The sequence below is a fragment of the Eumetopias jubatus genome, unplaced genomic scaffold (genome assembly GCF_037043125.1).
Source record: "Eumetopias jubatus isolate StellerSeaLion01/CBP00866 unplaced genomic scaffold, mEumJub1_p1.0 scaffold_7, whole genome shotgun sequence".
In the NCBI taxonomy this organism is placed as follows: Eukaryota; Metazoa; Chordata; class Mammalia; order Carnivora; family Otariidae; genus Eumetopias; species Eumetopias jubatus.
The window spans coordinates 99,092,172-99,107,279 of NW_028274813.1; the positions used below are offsets into that span (position 1 = coordinate 99,092,172).

Sequence of the window (15,108 nt, forward strand, 5' to 3'; positions counted from 1 at the left end):
TTCAGCTCTTAGACCAGCTTTCTGCCAGAGCCGAATACTACTCTTGGTTCCTTTCTCCATGAGGAAAGCTCAGAAAGCAAAGAACTCCATTCTGATGCTCTTTCCAGTAGAATCTGGATCATCCTTATGCCCTGGGAATTACACACCCAGTACCACCCGTCTCTGTCCCTTGTCCTTGACTCCAGTGTCCCAGGAGAATGGGGACTCTGGGGGTTACAGAACCTTTTGTAAAGGCCCCTTGCCAACTATCTCTCTGGTCTTTAGGAGATAGTTTAGTTGTACATTAGGTCGACCCCAATAACACCAGTGAGGTCCTTATAACTGTGGCTTTATTATTTTTCTTTTTGTTTTTAAGGGTTTTTTTTAAGATTTTATTTAAAATCTTTAGATTAAAATCTTAAGATTTTAAATAAAAGGTTTTATTTTAAATAAAATAAAATTTTATTTTATTTTAAATAAAAGATTTTAAATAAAATCTTTAAAAAGATTTTAAAAGAGAGGATGCACATGTGCGCACAAGCCCAGGGAGTGGCAGGCAGAGGGAGAGGGAGAAGTTCCCCTCCCGCTAAGCAGGGGAGCCTGACACGGGACTTGATCCCAAGACCCTAGAATCATGACCTGAGCCTAAGGCAGATGCTTAACCAACTGAGCCTCCCAGGCGCCCTTATGGCTTTCTTATTTTTCTAAGGAATATTTAAGAGAAAAGTTTACTACATCATAGAATGGTGAGAAGGCCGTCAATCTCCCTTTGGTGACGGACGTAATACATTCTAGGAGGGAGGGGTGGAGGACTCACTTCAGATTTTTTAGGTGAGTTAGGTATCTTCAGGTTCTGCTGGGACAACGCCAGCTTTTGGTCATTGAAAGCCAGTGGCCTAGTGGACATTAGGCAGGGCTGGCCTCTCTCAGCCCAAGGAGACTGCTTCGAATTCTAGTCAAAAAAAAAAAAAAAAATCTAGTGGCCTAGTGGTTACCTTTCCCAGCAAGCAGGAGGTGCCTCAGAAAGTGTCTTCTTAGAGATCCTGCTTTGGATAGTGCTCCCTGAGGGGCAAATATTTGCTGGTGAGGTTGGATTTTAGTCCTTGGCTTAAGTTTGAGTGGGACCATCTTTGAAGCACTGGCTTCATTGTTTTGTTTTCCTTCTGGGATCCTTTTTAGAGAGTTAACAATAAATCCATGCGTACATAAATCAAAGCCAAAATGACATAACAAGTCCCAGGCTTTGTCCAGGTTTTCCGGAAAGCAGCGGTTTCTGGAGGAAGTTGCACCCACTCCTAAGAACAGAGAAAATAAATAAGATGAGAGCCCACCAGCAAACAGGTATTTTGTATTCCCTCTAAGGAGATGTCTACATTTACGGGAAAGCAAATAAACATTCCCCTGAATTGGGCTTGGCCCGTAATGAAGTAGAAAGCAGCCCTGGGCTCTGCACAGAGTCCTGGCTGCATTTGCCACTGTCCCAGGAAGGAACAGGAGAGCGCACACCCCCTTCCCAAGGACGCCTGGACTAGAACAGATATTGGGTCCCTTTGCTCTTCAGAGAGGGACCAAGTTATCTTACAGCCTCCCGGGCCCTGTGCATGCAGCCCGGCTTCCTCCTTGGCACGAAGACCCTGGGCGGCCCTGGTCAAGGCCCTTGGGTTCCTCTGATATCAGAGCAACAGTGAGATGTGGGGACAACTGGCTGCACTTGACAAGAGCGGGCCCCTCCCACTTGCCGAGGAAGGGAGAACCATTCTCGGGACTCATCCCAAAGGCCAGGTGGCGAGGGTCTCGGTCTCTCTGCCTCCAAGCCCGAGGGTGGATGCATGAGTGCGGCCCTGTGGGGGTCTGCTCTGGATGTCCTTTCAACTGCCTGTGAGCCCCACTCAAGCCCACTCCAGAATACCCGAAGCCCCTCAGCTCCCGGAGCCTTGGCCTCCGACCGCTCTGGCTTCTGTCTTTAAGGACATTTAAAACATAGCTCTGAAATGAGGCTTGGGCCTTTTCCTGGAGTTCTAACTCTGTGTATGAAGCAGTGAAGGAGGGGCTTTGGGGAAGTCAGGGGTGCAGAAGAGCTCGTGGGGCAGCGGGTGGTGCTGAGCTAACAGGGCGACAGGGGCGTGGAAAGTGGAAAGGGAAGGAAGGCACCGGAGAGGAGGCAGCATGTGCATACAGTCCTGGTGGGCTCTTGGGGCCAGGGACCACCCACCCAGCTGGAGAGAAGGGGCTTCAATGCTCTAGAGCCGCGTCCTGTGTGCCAGACGCACTACCAGCCCTTCACTTAGGTTATAATCCGCACTCCATCCTTGTTTCCACCCTGCAGGGAGCTCTTCCAACATCTCTTTCAATGCCTGGGGCGTTCAGGCTCTGGATGGTTCCCTTGCTTGTTCAAGGACGCTTAGCTAGGAAGGGGCTGGGCTGGGCTGCCTTAGGAATATGGCCTGCTCACTTAGCCTCTTTGGCCCATGGTGTTCTCATCCGTAAGGGGACAATGGTCACACTGGTACTTCTCCAACACAGGGCACATCGAGGCCTTTGAGCAGAGAAGTGGCTGGAACATGACACTAAGGAGGCTCAGTGTGGGGCTGGTCCACAGGCTGGTTGCAGGAGAGGAAAGCAAGCCAACAAGACTGGCTTCCTAGACACATGGAAACGCAGAGGTGAGGGGGGTGGGGCAGCGCTCAGGTGCAGAGGCTCAGGTGGTCACTGCTGCAAGAGAGTCAAAGCAAGACACGAGAAACACTTCAAAGGAAAAACTAAGAGCATTTGGAGATTGACTGAATAACCACAGTGACAAAAGCCAACACTTACTGAGGGTTATGCCAGTTGTCCCAACAAGCGCTCAACTACCCATCTTCCCCGCAGCGGGGCTGGAATCTGAACTCAGATGCTCTCAGTCCAGAGCCTGTGTTCTTCGTCTCCACGGAGTCCTGCCTCCTCACCAGGTGCCGAAGGAAATCTTCTACTCGAATTGACTCCTCCTCCTCTGGTTAAAATTCCGTCAAATTCCAGATTTCAACTCCACCCGAGAACTCCCACCCATCTACGCCTACCTCCCACTGTTTTCCCTGCAGTGTGGGCCTGCTCCTGAAAGTTCTGCTCCCGAGTCCCCACTCCTATCCATCCAGCATCCACACCTCATCATCCAAGCCGGACACCGAGTGTCATCCCTCTGCCCCTGGAGTTAGGCCCCCTCCCTCTTTGCTTCCATCACCTCTACCTGCTTCTGGCATGTATCACACTGTAGTCATATTTTTTGTCTGCTTGTTCATATTTCAACCTCCCCTATAGGATTGTGAGCCCTTGGGACCGAGGCCCAGCCTGTGTATAGTGTGTGGCATATAGTGGGTGCTAGGCAGATGCTGATGAGTGACTTAACATGACTGATTGATTAACTGGTTTAATTAATTACTTGACACCTGGGTCCAGGACAGGGGTCCTTCTGGCTCCGACCCCACCCTATTCCACTAAAGAGGCTCACATTTAGTATTTATCGTAAAAGCTTTCTGCATCCTCCTTGAAAAGCTGAAAGCTGGTACCAGTGGTCCCCTTTTTGCCTTGTCTATGATCTGTCAGTTTAGACACACACACAACTCATACACGTGAATGTGTGCACACACGCACACACGCCCACATAAACTTCTTCCCTGGCTGCGCCCCAGACCAAAGCCAAGGAAATGAATGCCCCTTCCCTGCCCGGTTCTAGACATCCAGACAGATTAGTTCTAAGCACAAGAGGCGAGACCCTCCCTGGGCAGGGCAGGAGATGGATGGGCCCGCTGACTGACGCCAGCACCCGGGACGGGACGTAAGTCTCGGTGGGTCAGGGTCATTGCCAAGTTGGTTTTCTCACCTGCACCACTGCTCTCGGCTTCCCTCTTCTAGGTGGGAGGGGCCCAGCCCTGGCTCAGAGGCATTCTCCACGCCCCCTCCACCCCCAGGCAGTGCTGAAGGGAACCTGCGAGCTGAACCCTGGCCTCTGCAGGCCCAGGCAGAGGGAGCAGTCCCGCAGAAACCCCTCCAGGACACCCCAGCTCTGCTCCCCCGCCGGGCCCTGCCTGCCAAGACAGGTCAGTGGCGTTATTCTTGGTCCTCATTAGCACTTGCACAAGTTCTGGAATGAATCCTGTCTTCCTAAGTGGCCCCAGAATGCTGCCGCCTCAGCCTTGCTTTTGAAGTCATTGTGGGAGAGTCCAGGAAGTGGGTCCACTCTTGCCTCCCAGCGGTGGGGACCCACCAGAGCCGCACGGCTGTAGAGAGTGGAAGCCAGGGGCCAGTCCCCCAGTGACGGACGACACACTGCAGCAGGGGCCTCCTGGCTGGACTACCATGCTCGGGTCTCCTGTGGACCATTTGCTCCTGGGTCCTGACAACAGCCACTAGCGCGGCTGGGGCCTCGCAGTCTTTCCAGTCTCGGTGCGCTCTGTGACCTCCGGGAAGGGGCTCAGCCCCCCGACATTTGTCGTTAGTACCTGTCCTGCCCCCTCCAAGGAGAGAACTGTGATCGCCTAGGGGAGCGCACTCTGAAGTGTAAAGAAGCATGTCAGCGTGACTCTGTGGGCCACGGGAAACTCTCTGGCTCTCACTACTCTCCAGCAGGTAGTTTGGAGGGAGGGACATAAGACCCTAACCCCGCACAGCTGATTGTCGGTACCAAATTGCTGGTTCCTCCCTGCTGCCCGAAAGTGGCTTTAACCATGAAAGACAAAGAGCAAAGGACAGACTCCTGGGCTGCGATTCCCCCTGGGCCCTGAGCAGGTGCCACCACTGAGTCATCCCACACAGGCACTTGGGGGACGAAGGGTAGGAAAGAAGGGGTTCCAAGTGTCTTGGGCTAGCAACTCCTCACAAGCAAAACAAATGGAGCCGGCTGTTGGGTGGGGGCTAGAGCAGCACCCAAGACCAGCAACCAGGGAGACTCCTTGTCTTTTTACTGTATCTGGTCAGGCCCTGTGCCAAACTATCCTGTATGTCCGAGAGACAAGAGGAAAGTAATCAGTTTCTAGCCCAGTGACAGCATGGTAGGAACTGGCCCAGAAACATCAGCCCTCAGCCCCACCACGCCCCTCTCCATCTTTGCTTAGTACAATCACACACACACACACACACACACACACACACACACACACACACACACACACAGGCAATGTCCCAGCCGCCTGACCTCTGTCCCAGCATCCTTTACCTTTTCTCTCCAGGTTGCTTAGAGGCTGTTTTGCCTCAGGGCCTGCAATGGCCCATCCTGCGGGGGGGGGGGGGTGTCAGATTCCCCACCCCCACCCCCAGCCTCATTATACTCTTTCACCTGAGGATGAGTTGTTTTAAGATTTTATTTATTTATCGGGGGTGGGGGAGAGAAAGAGCAGGCAGAGGGAGAAGCAGGCTTCCCGCTGAGCAGGGAGACGGATGCGGGGCTCGATCCCAGGACCCTGGGATCATGACCTGAGCCAAAGGCAGACGCTTAACTGACTGAGCCACCCAGGCACCCCCTGAGGATGAGTTTAAACCCACCCACCAACCAACCAACACCAACCCTTTCCTGCCTTATTGTTCATCTCTCCAACTCTCCTCCTGTTACTCCTTCACAACACTTGCTTCAAATGGCGGACACCCCCACTTCACTCTTCTGAGCTTCCTTGTCTCAGGCTCCAACCATTTGCTGAGATCTGATTCAGGCCTCACCTCCCCAAGGAGGCTTCGGATCGCCCCCCTTCTCTGAACACTGCCACTCGCTAACCCGTACTGAGCACTTAGGGAGCCAGGTTGTGTGCCGACCCCATCCGCTAAAACCACTGTCTTTCATCTCCTCGATGACCCCAGGGCCCTCATTCATCGGATGAGGAAACCAGAGTTTGCGAAGAGTTTGCGTAACTTCCTCAGGGTCACACAGACCCAAGGGTCTGACTCACGGCCAGGATGGCAAGGTGCAGACATGAGTGGGAGTTGGAGCTCGGGCATGGACTGCCTTGGGGCGGCCCCAGCTCAGTGCTTCAGCGTCTGCTTCTAACCACTCCTCCGTGGAAGGGGACAAGGAGACACCCCCTTAGAGCACGTACTGCTTTCCTGGTCGGCCCCATTGCCACTTTACCACCCATCCAGCACCTTGTCCTGTCTCGCAAGCAGCCGTCTGTGTGCAGGAGGAGGTCAGCGCCTTTGAGGGGAGGCTGCAGTGCGCGTTCTGCCTTCCTACAACCTGGAGAGCCCCTCCCAGGGGAAGTGCCATCAATCTTCTAACTGGCTGATTGAAGTCTTCAAATGAGAGCGTCACCAAAAATGCTTTTGCCGCTATAGGAGTCTATGCCCTAGGCCACATCAAGCTTTTGGAATCTGTTCTGCTCTTTCCTTTCCCCCTCTCTTGCTGTGGGGTGTCCGTAAGGCGACAGCCCACACAGACCCCAACTTCCTGCCCACGGCTCACCTTCAAGCTATGGCACCTGCCACCTTTACCCCCTCAGGGCCCCTGCAACCAGCCCGAGGTCAGCCATGCTCCTCCGCTCGCCTGGAGAGAGTCTCCTCTCCACCCGGACACTGACACGCATTCAGGGAGCACTCTCTCGGGGACCCTCACCTGCTTTGCTCATCTGGGAACAAACATCAAAGAAAAGCACTCATTTATCTTTGGACATTTGATTTCCCAGGACATCTTGAGCGACTCTCAAATATGAGATCAATACAAATACAATCGTTTAAATGGCCTGATATTAAATGCTTCTGACCCAAAGAGTAAAAAGCTTTTGGCGGGATCGTTCCATTGATAGGAGAATCACAATGACAGGTTTCAGAGATGAAAGTAATGGATCAGATAATAGAACCGTAGAGAAAGCACAGATGAAAGGCAAATAACCCCATTTGAAATCCAAAGCTTTCACTTGAGAGGGAAAAATTGCCAAAAGCACTGTTTTGTGTTAAAGAGATCATGATTCAAGGAGCACACACTTGCTACCTACTTGAGTTTTCATCCGTGCACGTATGTGTGTCACTTTCCACCTTGAAGTAGTGTGGTCTTCGTTGTGGATGTTTCACAGGCCAGCGACACCAGTCACTTCAGTGCCACGAACACTGTGGCCAGGCGCGGCCCCCAAGTGACCGAACAGCCTCCGAGGGATAGAGAGAGAGAGAGAGGAGAGAAAGAGCTCCCAGCTCCCCGACCACATGGTGAGCTGAGTCCGATACCAGCCTGCTTCCCCACATCACTAGACTTCAGCAGACCTTCTCACTAAAAGAGCACATAACAACAAACAACTAGTACAAACAAAGCATTTTATTTAGAGCAAGATTTAAAGACATAGGAACATTAAGCATCTTAACTGCTGTTCTTTAGCTGTTATTCACCTCAAACTAAGCCCGTCCTTGAGTCCTCTCGCATTTCTGCAGAAAGCAGTTTTTCTAACTCACCTTCACCTTCTTGGGGTCAGTCCCTTCCAGGTTTCTTGTTTTTCTAGAACTTTCCGTGGCTTCATCGGGCATCAGAACAGGTAGGGTCCTTCTTCTACTTCACCTCTGAAGTCCAAATAAAAGAATATGACTACTACTGGTTTGCAGCGGAGTAAAGAAAAGCCCCATTATTGCAGCCCTATCACTTCCCTGGGCATTTGGGGTTTCTCTATCTTACCTCCCCAGGGAGCAGAGAAAGAAAAGATTCTCTGTCACGTATGCCCTACATTTTGCCTGTGTCACTCCTGTCCTCCCAATCAGACGAGGTTGTTTACTGCCTCCCTACCCTCAGCTCTTTGCCCTTTGGATCAAGATGTGTTTATCGGTTGATTGATATTTACTTAAAATTGGTGCTTATGAGATGCAGCAGTTTTTACACTTGGCTCCTGACACAGACCGTGTTCTTACATAGTCCTAATGAAGACTTAAGATTTAAGAAAAACCACATTCAGAGAGAATTCCGTGAAATTCCATGGGAACAATGGAAAAGGTTTTAAATGGGAGATTAAGGTGACCCATTAAATAAGGATTATAGGAAATGACCGATGTACAGGACTGGACTGGACCAAAGAGAGGAAGACCGAATATCCAGCTAGAAGTGGGCTGATGTGTGATGGGGAGGAGTTCAAAATCAATTCAATACACTGGAGGGAGGGAGTGAAGAACTTAGACCAGGCATCCTCACTCCTAGGAAACCAGCTATCACAGGAAGGCTCAGACGAGTCCTGGGAGTGCAGGACCGGTACGCCAGAGTCTGAAAATACAGTCATCACAAATAACGTCTCTGAAGAGGGCTCTCTGTCCCCTGTCATCGTTTCTACTCTCTGCAGTGTGTGGTCAATCTAAGTATAGAGCACAGGAGAGTAGGGAGAGAATCATAGACCCCAGTGTCTATCACTTCTTTTTTTTAAGATTTTATTTATTTATTTGACAGTGAAAGGGAGATAGAGTGAGAGAGCCCAAGCAGGCAGAGCGTCAGGCAAAGGGAGAGGGAGAAGCAGAGTCCCCACTGAGCAGGGAGCCCGATGCGCGACTCTATCCCAGGACCCTGGGAACACGAGCTGAGCCGAATGCAGATGCTTAAGCGATGGAGCCACCAAGCGTCCCTCTATCATGTCTAATTAACACAGGGTCAGAGGAGGTAGATCTTCTGGCGGATATCTAAAAATCCTCTGAAGTCCTATCGAGCCCCATCTCTGATGATTAAATGCCAGTTCTAAAATAAGAAGACTTTGTCCCCAAACCAACAGATGTTTGGGCTGTCATCATTTTGCTTGTTCTAAACTCATTTGTGATTTCACTGTGAAGTCCCATCTGTGTGATTAATAGGAATCACTTATATAAGATTATTTGGAAAATCTTACTAGTCATGAGGTATCTAACTCTCCATCTCAGTGACTTGTCTTATACAGCAATACAGTGGGGCATTCTGAAAGAGCATTTGGTGAACTTTCCACCTCATCAACCTAGAAAGGTTTCAGAAATCCCCCACACTCTTCAAGATGGCTTTTATCAGATACCTCAGATCCATGAAAGGTAGATTAATGGTTTCCATCTTGCATACAGTGCATTCCCTAATTGCTTATAGGACCTTGGACCAGCAACTTTGCCCAGTGGGTCTCAGTTTTCTCACCTATAAAATTAAAGTAATCAATAGACTACATTATTTCCACAGCTTCTTTAAGTTCTAAGGCTCTAGCATTATCTTAAATACTTCATTAGCAATCTTGACCAAACTAGCATTACAGGTGAGAAACAGGCTCCAAAGACAGAAATCCTTCTGGGTTTATACCCATTAGGTCAGAGACAACCATTTTATAAGTTGTTGGTTTACTCATTGCCGAACGTGTCATGACCTTGTCCACATTAAAGATCATCTATTTTTTTGCGCATTCACATGGCCCCATTTCATTATCACCCTCAGCTGAGCATTTTACCTCCTGGGATGCTCATACCTTCTTCCTTCTCTTTCTGTATAGTATGAAACTCTTATATGTTATTGCAATTACTAAGTAAAGTCACTTTTCACATCTCTTCATTCAGAAAATTATCCCAATTTTTTATGATGCCTTTATTCTAATGAATAACAATTCCAATTTCCAAAGTGCTTTTCAGACATCCACTGACTTACCTGACCCCTCACAACAATCCCATTTTTTTTTTTTTTATAAAAGTAATCTGTTACACAACATTCCTACCCATGTGTGATAGTTATAACAACTTCTTTCCCTGGTAAACTTTGGCATGAAATTTCATCATTTTTTTTTTCTGACAGTCAAAATCGTTTTCATTCATTGTACTCTTCCCCAAAGACTTGCTTACTTGGGGAAAGAAATCTGGTAGACCAATGATGCGTGAACCCAACTCACAGAGGGTCCTGGGAACTGAGAGCTGAAGTGGCCTTCAGGGATCATCTGTCTCACCCACCTGTGAACATGGGCTCTCTTATTTCCAGAGACCAAAACGTGCTTGCCTCTGGGGCTCCCCTATGTTGGGGTGCAGAACCTTTGTTTATGGGCTCCTTATATCCGTGAGCTCCCCTGAGTTGCTCTTGAGCTCATAATTTCTAATTTGTACGTATCGGGTCCCACTTGGTGGCTTTTCCTGGTCCCCTGTTGTGAGCCTCTTTTTTTGTTGTTGCTTTTCAAAGCTGCCCTTTTCCCAAGATGGCTGCTTTGACTTAATGCATCAGCTGCAGCATTTGTGATCTGCCGCCAGGTTTTCTGGGAGGCAGGTTTCCTGGGCTTCCATCGGGCTTTTAAAGAGCCCTCTGGTCTTCCCGCCGGCTGTTTGCGCTGCTCCGTTTTCCTCCTAATTAATGCCTTCGTCTTATCTGAGTGGCCTGTTCTCAAACATCGCAACTGAGTGATTGATGTGTTTTGTTGTGTTTTCTTTTGGAGCCCTCCCTATCTGCCCAGACTTGACTTAATTGGGGTTTGCTCACTGTGATTTAAACTGATTCGCCCACTAGGTAGCCCTTACATCAAATCCTGCTCACCACTCAGAAAAACCACAGCTAAGGATTGTTTGGCAAGTCTCAGTGTTCACAGGGTCTCCCACCGAAGGTCAGGGTTGGCTCAACGGTTGAGAGCTTGGGCTCTGGGGTCAGCTGGAATTGCCTCTGACAACAGAGCCCTTGACGAGGGGATGAAGCTTCCTGAACTCCAGTCTCTGAGTCTGTAAAATAAGAATTATAGGACCCACTTCATAGAAATGTTGAGAAAGTAAATTGAAATAATGCACGGAAAATGCTCAGTACCTGGTGAGGGCCGGGTGAGAGTTATTCCTGATTATCCCACTCAACCCTTGGGAATAGGCAAAGCAGCTCATCTTAGCCCCAGATTATGGATGAACACATTGGGCCCATAAAGGGCACATGGCTTACCCTATGCCACACGGCAGGTGCATGAACCATGGCAGGCACTGGACCCCCAGGCTCACACTCTATCTGTTACCCCAACACTGCCTCTCAGAACCAAGACCCTTGTCCTCTATGACAGTGGTTCCCAAAGTGTGGTCCCCAAACTCCCAGCATCAGCATCACCTGGGAACTTGTCAGACATGTCTACTTTTGAGTCCCAGACCTAATGAATCAGAGGCCCAGCAATCCGGGTTTCAGCAAGCCCTCCTGGACTCTGATGCAAGCTCAAGTATGAGAACCACTGCTCTATAGAATAAGGATTTATCTCTTGGTCTAACTCCTGAGATAGAGGGGTCCCCACAAATCCTGGTGTGATCCCCAACATGAGTTCACCCTTCCAGGCTCTGGGACAGTATCTTCTTTGTGATTGATCCCTACTGATACCGTTGAACTCTGGAGTGCTTCTCACCCCTGGACTCACATTAGAATCATCTGGGGAACTTTGTAAACACACAAAGGCCCACCCCAGACCACTTAAGTGTTCAGTCATAAAGACACCGAGGAATTACCCTATGCACGCCCCATGGAACTCTGTTAATCTGGGAATATGTTTACCTCATTAAGGTTTTTGTGCTTTACAATCCACTTCCAGTAAATTGTTTCTTCCCTTCCTGTACACTTTGGATCCTCTGCCCATTTATTTGCACAGCTGCTAGTTTTGTACAGAGGTATTTACTTACACCTCAGCTTTGCTGCCCTGTCCACACCCAGAGTTATTCTGCTTGATCTAAATATAATGACAAGATATGATAAGTACTCAACACTGACTCACTATAATTCTTATTTTTCATCTAACTTAGAAGGAATAAAGGCAGATAGTTTAATGAGCATGTTGGACTATTAAGGATCCTAAGATCACTCCCTGGCCCACCAGGGTCACAATCATACACAGGGTCCTGGGGACCTAAGAAAGAAGACAGTGTCAGCCTTTCTCACCCTCACAAGGAACAGGAAGATCTGGCTTGAGCCTGAGGCCATAGTGAGGGCTTCTCCTGCAGCCCCTCTGAATCAAAGCTCAGCAGCCTCCAAAAAAGGGCCACCTCCACTTGTCCGACTGGCTCAGATAAGGAGGCTGAGAATCTTGGGGTTGCCTTACTTATCCCAGGAGTGGTAATTCCCTGTGAATTCCCGTTAACAAATATGGATCTTGCAGAAGAGGCAAGAAAAGAATAGAGAAAAAAGCAGGTGCTCCCACTCCAGCTGTAAGGTTGATGGACACTGAACCCTGTAGAGACCAAGAAGAATTTCCCTCTATATATGGGCACAGCCGGGTTTCATGGGGCCTGAAGCCCCACATAGCTCGGGATAGGAAGGGGAGGGTCACTTTAAGAAAAAGAATACAAAGTTACAAATACGAAATTAGGCATGAAATTTCAAAAGGGACCTTGCACACTAGGGCTTAAGTTCAAATTCCTTTTGTCCTACAGTATTTTCCCCTCCACCTAGATTCTTTTAAAAACTGTTCTGGATTTTTTTTTTTTTTTTTTTTGAAAATCAATCACCCCCAGGTATACATCCTTCACAGTGTTAGACAACTTTCCATCATCCTCATTACCATCACAGAATATGTTCTTTGAATTTCAAAAGACTCTGTAAATGGGAAATTTGTTCATAAAAGAGGGTATTCACATGTACAAACACAAAGACCAGCATTTAATGTATTGACTTTATTTTTTATGAGGTAGTATATTCACATGGTCCATTGCTCAAAAGGTACAAAAGGATATATAGTGATAAGTTCTGAGTAAGTTTTATAAACTTTAAAATAAAACACATTATTATAGGGGCACCTGGGTGGCTCAGTCGGTTGAGCATCTGACTCTTGGTTTTGGCTCAGGTCATGATCTCATGTGTCCTGGGATCAAGCCCCTCATCGGGCTCCCTGGTCAGTGGGGAATCTGCTTGAGGATTCTCTCCCTCTGCCCCTCCCCCCACTGGTGTGTGCACGCATGCACACTCTCTCAAATAAATAAAAATAAATCTTTAAAAAAATAAAATGCATTATTATAAAATGCATTTTTCTTTTTTTAATTTTATTTATTTCCTTTATTTATTTGTCAGAAAGAGAGAGAAAGAGCACAAGCAGGGGGAGCGGCAGGGAGAGGGAGAAGCAGTCAGAGGGAGAAGCGATGCGGGACTCCATCCCAGGACCCTGGGATCATGACCTGAGCCGAAGGCAGATGCTTAACCAACTGAGCCACCCAGGCATCCCAAAGTGCATTTTTTTTCTATTAAGAAAGTAATACTTGCTTAATACAAAATTTTTAAAGACAAAAATACAGAAAGAATCACATTTTAACCCATTATCCAAAGTCAAAACTTAAGCTCTTTCCAAACACCTGCCAGATATGAGTAGATAAAGGTAGAGACTTGGCCTTTTGTCTGTCTGCCTTTCATCCTCCTAACACCTAAGACTTTTCCAATCTTCCCAGTAATGAGTAAGAAACAGGCTTCCATAAAGAAAGGTAGAAGGAATTGAAGCACAGTAGCATTTTGTGGGGGAAACTATAAGCTTTCGAAATGTATGGAGGCATCAGGCCATACCCAGTAATCTAAGAGTCTAGACCAAATATGGTAAGTGGCTTTAAGCCTAAGGAGCAATTCCATTCCATCCGGGATGACCGCCATGACACCAGCCTCAGTGTGAAGAACGCTGTGATCCATTAGCCATGTCTGTCATGCTCATGGAGTGGGGGCGGGGGGGAGACAATCTGAGTGACACACACAGGTCATAGTGGTCTAGGTGTAAGTGGAGGTTTGGCTAAAAGAACCACCTAGAGTCAGGGCTCCAAAAATGAGAATCAACTGAGTAAATTAACTAAAGCAAACAGAAATATATGGCTATCCAATCCTCATTGTGTAGAGAGGCTTACAGAGGGCAGGTGCCTGAAGGTCCTCCACCCATCTTTCCCCCTCACCCAGTGATAGCTGTCCTTGTGGACAATACTCCCCCAGCCAGAACAGGCACAGGCCCTCTCCCTCCCCTAATGCTCTTTGGGCTCCTCTCCTTCTGGATCTTACTTGTCTCCCCACTGGAGTGCCCAGGGGTCAAGAGCTAGTCATGTACTCTCTCTCATTACCTTCCTCCAGGCCCCACACAGAACCCCTGCACAAGCTTTCCATACTTGACAGGTGTAATGAAGCCCTTTGGGTCCAAAAAATGTTGGGTCACACTCCTCAGCCCCTCAGACATTCACTGGGTGCTCACTCTGCCCTTTGTATTCAGTGATGAAGAGGATCTAGACCCTTCCCTCAAGGGGCTTACAGTCAGTGAGGGGAGTAAAGCACATGCACAAATCATTATAATTAAATAATAAATTATAGTACTATAAATGTTATCAATTTAAAATGCAATTTTAATTAAGTTATGATACTTATTTAAATTAAAAATAAGAGAAACTAAGTGCCAGGTATGGATGCTAAGTATTTTGCTTATATACTGTACTTAATATAATCTTTACAATGGCCCTGTGAGGCTTACTAATATTATCCCCATTTCCAAATAAAGAAACCGAGGCTTAGAGCATTTAAGTCACTCACCAAACTAGTCAATGGAGAAGCCATAATTCAAACCCCGGGTATGTCTGTGTTGTTAATAGAAGGTCAAGGGGGTCATTTCAATCTGGGTTTGACTAAGAAGGGTGAGTGGTTTGGGGCACTTTGAAACCACCATCACGACCCCCACCCTCCAGGGTTGGCCGAGGGGAGCTGAATCCCCACTACTGGGACCCAACATTTCAACCAAGGCCCGCCCCGCCCCGGCCCCTGGCCCCCGGGCCCCGGCCCCAGCCCTTGAGCGCAGGTTATCAGCTCAGAGCCAAGAAGGCTACTGGGAGCAAGTGGTTCCTGCATTTGCGGTGCACGTGCTGCTGGGGTGGGTTTTATGAGACCAGAGAGAGGCGGGGAAAACTGATGAGAAATCAGAGATCTGCCAGAGTCGGGAGATGAGCCACAGGAAATGCTTTCGTCTAAAAATATGCCATTTCTGAAAGGAAACAGTCATTAGAGGGTGTGAGAAGCCCCCGTGGTGAGGAAAGCAAAACAGTGAGGCTCACAGGGAGGCCAGTGGAACAACAGAGAAGCCCATTACCCACCCACTTCCTGTGCGATTAACGAGACTTTGGGAGGATGAAAGGCACACAGACAAAATGACAACCCACAGACAGAACTCCAGGGGAAATGCTTGGGGACAGCATCCCAAGATGCAGCCGGGAGGTAGGAGGAGAGGAAACCGTTCCAGTTAATATTTTTCTCGTATCAGCTGGTTCAGC

General features: G+C 48.4%; 1 protein-coding gene and 1 long non-coding RNA gene across 2 annotated transcripts in view; one reads left to right on the forward strand and one right to left on the reverse strand.

Annotated features, from left to right (window-relative positions):
• Positions 1–15,108, forward strand: part of LIPC (lipase C, hepatic type) — a 131,199-nt gene that overhangs the window by 24,287 nt on the left and 91,804 nt on the right. The gene's annotated exons all lie outside the window — the stretch shown is intronic.
• The window catches only part of LOC148163950 (uncharacterized), a 65,367-nt gene continuing 57,654 nt past the window's right edge, over positions 7,396–15,108 (reverse strand). The window contains exon 4 of the long non-coding RNA XR_015768640.1: positions 7,396–7,482. This is a non-coding gene — a long non-coding RNA (uncharacterized LOC148163950). The remainder of the gene's footprint in view (positions 7,483–15,108) is intronic.